This window comes from Sinocyclocheilus grahami, unplaced genomic scaffold, assembly GCF_001515645.1.
Source record: "Sinocyclocheilus grahami isolate Dianchi unplaced genomic scaffold, SAMN03320097.WGS_v1.1 scaffold176.1, whole genome shotgun sequence".
NCBI lineage: Eukaryota > Metazoa > Chordata > Actinopteri > Cypriniformes > Cyprinidae > Sinocyclocheilus > Sinocyclocheilus grahami.
Window position 1 is genome coordinate 159,488 of NW_015505355.1, and position 5,254 is coordinate 164,741.

Here is a 5,254-nt window from a genome sequence, read left to right on the forward strand (position 1 = left end):
CTGTGATTGGGATGAGTGTTATCAGAGCAGCTCAGGACCTGCGTGTGTGTGTGTGTGTGTGTGTGTGAGAGAGAGTGTGATAAGACGGACAGCCAGAACGACACCTCACACACACACACACACACACACACACACACACACACACACACACACACGCGTACTGTAGCACAAACAGTGGACGTCCGCTTTGGGAATAAACAGGAGCAGGAAGCAGAAAAAACCACCCATGAACCACATTACTAAAGAAAACAAGAATTTTGTCGTAGGACCCAACAACATTCACAGCATTCAAGACACTGTAGGTACTGTCAAAACAATTCAAAAGATTACTGGAGTATGTCTTTTTAATTCAAAATGTCATGTTGCTACTTGTCGTTTCTTTGTAATTATTTGTGAAATTTACTGAATGGAAATGAATGGGAAAAAAATAAAGTAAAAATGAGAAAAAAATAAGTCATATGCAATTTTTTTGAAAGATTATTAAAGTATGTTTTCCAAGAAAAATAGTAATTTCAGTCAATGTTTAATTCAGAATCACTTACCATTTCTTTGCAATTTTCTGTAAAATTGACAAGCAATTTGTGAGTGAAAATTGTTCCGAAGTACATTCATTCATTAAGCAGACTTCTAACCCCCCAAAACAAAACCCACAAGCAATCTTTATTATTACTATTATTGAATAAACAAATCTAAAATACTATCATTCCTTCTATTTCAAAATGTAATGTTTAAATCAGCGTAATTATGTATAAATTTACTAGCATTTCTGAGCAAAAATAGTTTTTTTTCAGCAATTGTTGCAAAGATTGTTGAAGCAGGCCAACATTTTACAAGAAAATACTATTTCAGTCTTTCAACCTCAAAATGTCACGTTTAATTCAATGTGCTCTCACCATTTCTTTGTAAATGTTTGTGATATTTAGTTATTTCTGACTGAAATTGTTCCAGTCACATTTAGTCATTATCCATATAAAGAGAGTACAGCAAGCAATTCATCATATGATGCAATCCGAGCGAACTAAATCCCACACCAGCTTTTCTCAGTGCATGAAATGCATTAGTGTTTTTTTAAGCGAAATGAATAGTAGTCCTACTGAACTACTGAACCTGATGACATCTTTACAGTGATTCTCACGCTACTGTATCAACATCACTTCAGCTCGATTTACAAATCAGCTCCAGAACGAGAGGAAGACTGAAACGCTGAGGAAGGAGAGCAGAGACGGGTGCAGCTCTCTCTCTCTCCAGAAAAACACTATATATAGAACGACCGAGAGAAGAAATCCACGAGACCACGACACATCTGCAGTCCTACAATTACTGCATCTGATGCATTTCAGCTCAACAGCGCTGCTTTAAGGAGAAATCTCCGTTTGTGACCCTGGAGCACAAAACCAGTCTTAAGATTCAATTTTTCAAAATTGAGATGTATACATCATCTGAAAGCTGGATAAATAATCTTTCCATTGATGTATGGTTTATTAGGATAGAACAATATTTGGTCGAGATACAACTATTAGAAAATCTGGAATCTGAGGGTGCAAATAAAAAATCTAAATATTGAGAAAATCATCTTTAAAGTTGTTCAGATGAAGTTCTTAGCAATGCATATTACTAATCAAACATTAAGTTTTGATATATTTACGGTAGAACATTTACAAAATATCTTCATGGAACATGATCTTTACTTAATATCCTAATGATTTTTGGCATAAAAGAGAAATGTATAATTGTGACCCATACAATGTATTGTTGGCTATTGCTACAAATATCCCCCAGCAACTTAACACTGCTTTTGTGCTGCAGGGACACATAACAATGCAAAAGCTGAACTGAAGACAATGCAAACCCACCGGTGTGTTCTTACTGTATCTATCATAAACCAGGCGAAAACTGAACGTTCGTTTGCTTATAAAAGCTGAACAAGAAGCAATCATTTCGCAAATAGTATAATAAATCAGTATAAGCTGATAACAATAATAACCGCAGCAGTTTCACATTTATTTGTAGAGATTTTCACAATAAATCATTTCAAAGCTGGCTTATAGAAAATGAAACAATGTCATTTTTTTTACGTATTTGCTCTCAAATCAGTTAAAAGGGTATTTAATGCATGAAACGAGTAAAATCTACTTTAAAAAGAGTTCATTTATACATTCGTTTTGGGATGTTATACATTTAAAAAAATGTACCCATGTTTTACTAGACTTTTACAAGACTTCAACGAACAAATGAATCATATTTATTCATACGCGCTAATAAACAGCAATATGTATCGACATATATTTTACTGACACATTTCGAAACATGAAAATTGCTACAGGGAGATCAGTGTTATTATTGTTTTTATTAATATTTTTAATCATTTAAAATAATTTTTATATTTTCTGTTTTTATATAAATTTGATTTTAATGTTGTTTTTTAATAGTTTTAATACTAAACGTTCATTTTTAACAGTTTATTAATTAGTTAAACTAAACAAAAATGAGAAATATTGCATTGACAACTAGCTGAAAAAAATTTAAATCTTAATTTAAAGCATAGAAATAGTTTTTTAATGGTTTCATTTTAGTTTTAGTTAACTACAATAATAACCCTAAGGGAGATTTTCAGAAACATTTTTATTCATATGCACCGATAAACAGTAATAGATTTCACTGTATGTATTTCATTTACGTATGTGATCTTAAAAGGGCATTTAATGCATGAAAATACAGTCAAAATCTAGTTAAAAACCCAGCTTTTCACTAAGCAATGAATAATACTTTTTGATTTTTGGGAAAAACCTGCATATGCAATGCTTCTTCATGTCGCTAAAACTACTATTATTGCAATTTATGCATTAAAACTAAACGAGTCAGTGTAATAAATTCATCATTACTGTGAGATATATAAATATATGACATATTACATTTACATTTAGTCACGTAGCAGACGCTTTTATTCAAAGTGACTTACAAATGAGGACAACGGAAGCAATCAAAGAGAGCAACATAATGCATTATTATAAATGAACATTTAATGCATTAAATACAATCATTTTATTTAAAACTGTTTTTTACTGTATCATGAATCATATCTATTTATTTTTATTTATATGCACCAATAAACTGCAATATGCATGTACATATATTTTACTAAAACATTTTAAAATAATAAAAATTGCGATGAGATCAGTGTTATTTTTTTATTTTAATTATTATTAATAATTTGATTTTTTTAAATATTTCCTGTTCTCATTTTTTCTCATAAGTTTTACTAATTTTATTGTGTGCTTTTGTCATTTCAGATATGTCTATATAGTTTTTATTATTGTTTATTTCAGTTTTAGTTATTTTAGTACATCAAGTTACACTAAATTAAAATGAGAACACCTGCCTTGGCAACTACCTGAACATATTTATATTCTATATTGTATTTTAGTTCAGTTAATGCTTGTTTTATTTCAAGTAAAGAATTTTTTTTTTATAAACAGTTTTAATCTTAGCTTGTTTTAGTCAACGACGATAACCCTGGAAGAGACGTTTGTAAATATTTCTGAATAACAACGCAAATTAATTGTTGATGATTAATCATATTTATTCATGTTTAATTATGTGAAGAAATAAACAGTAATATTTACGTGCATATTTTATGTCTTAATATACATGAAGAGATTTCTGTGAACGTTTCTGATTGATAATGCATACAAAAAAGTTTTGAGTTTTGAACAGATTCACTGAAACACAAGAGATTGGGAATAACTGCTGCTAGTCTAACAGCACCTTCAATATTCAGATGAATAGAACGCATCTAATTCATTGAGATATTGTTGTTTAATTCTGTAAACTGACTGAAATCTGATCATGAACACTGGCTATTTATGGGCGGCGCTACAGGGAGGTTTCGCACAAACTCCTCCTGATTGCACAGAAAGCTGTTGTGTTGGCTGTGAGTATCGTTTACCTGCTGACATGCATGTTACAGCCAACAAAGCCTCTCATTCAGAGCACAAACCCATCTCAAAGCTCGCCTCTCAGTGCCAGCCATCCCAGTGTGACCTTTACAGACTTCTGAATACAAGCGGATGCCTGGCTAACTGAAGCACAAACACGACAACATGCAATATGGTGTTTATGCAAGGTACAGATGAGAACAAACACAATTCTGCAGCCGTTTATATTACTGCACGTGCAATCAAACATACGCTGTGATATCACAATGCACTGTTTATTTGGCCAGAAACGTTCACAGAAATCTCCAAGTTAATATAGCTTGATGAAAACATGGGCAATTATTATTTAGATCATCACGTCGGTGGATATAAATATAAAAAAGCATAACAATTAAATAAAAGTGTCAAAAGTGCATGGGAAAACAGGTCATTATTGTTCATTTTACTTCTTGCAATTAAACTCTGTCTTAGTGGGCAAACAGAAAAATACGTAAACATTAAGATGCATATTAAATATATCTTCAACTGGCAGAGGAACACATAAAAGGCCATTTTTTACAGTCCGGGTTCCAATACTATAGTATAAACGTTTCCTGAACACACAGCGTGAGTTTATCTGCTTTAACATTTTCCCACGAGCGTGAAACATCTATCAAACCCTGGATTTCTAGTCCTTTCGGTGGCAAGACCGACAAAACCACAATCCACCAAAACACTGTAACTAATAGCCGATCAATATCTTTACTCTGCAGCACAATAAACAGCAACATCCCATTACGGTCTCAAAAATGACTCTGCATGTGCTTCAGGCCAGTGCTGTTTACATCATTCATTCTCTCCTTACACTGGTGGAATCTGAGGGTAATACCATGGTATTTTATGCACAGATGATTACAATATTCACATATCATGGTATTGGCACGGTACCCCAATGCTCATCCAAAAACACCATGGTTTATTCCCCCAAAAAAACCACAGCACCTTATCCTTTAAGAGTCTAGGAATGGTGAGAATAGAGTGGAGACACACACTGACCGCGGTGTGGAAAAGTACAGGCTTAGACCAACCCAGAGACAATGTGCTTTACAGTAAAAATACACTTAAACTGAGTGTTAGCGTTTAAAAATAGCGTGTTCCTCGAAACACAATGTAGCTCCAGGCGCCATCTTTGGGGGCGTTCACACACAACGCGTTCTTCTGAACTGAACGGAGCGCATTTAGCGATATCAGCGCAATGTTTCATTTTATCGAGTCATGTTTGAAAGAAAAACACACACACACACACACACACACACACACTCACTCACACACACACACAC

General features: G+C 33.3%; 1 protein-coding gene across 2 annotated transcripts in view; it reads right to left on the reverse strand.

Moving 5' to 3' along the window:
• Positions 1 to 5,254, reverse strand: part of LOC107593741 (amyloid beta A4 protein-like) — a 32,244-nt gene that overhangs the window by 23,423 nt on the left and 3,567 nt on the right. The gene's annotated exons all lie outside the window — the stretch shown is intronic.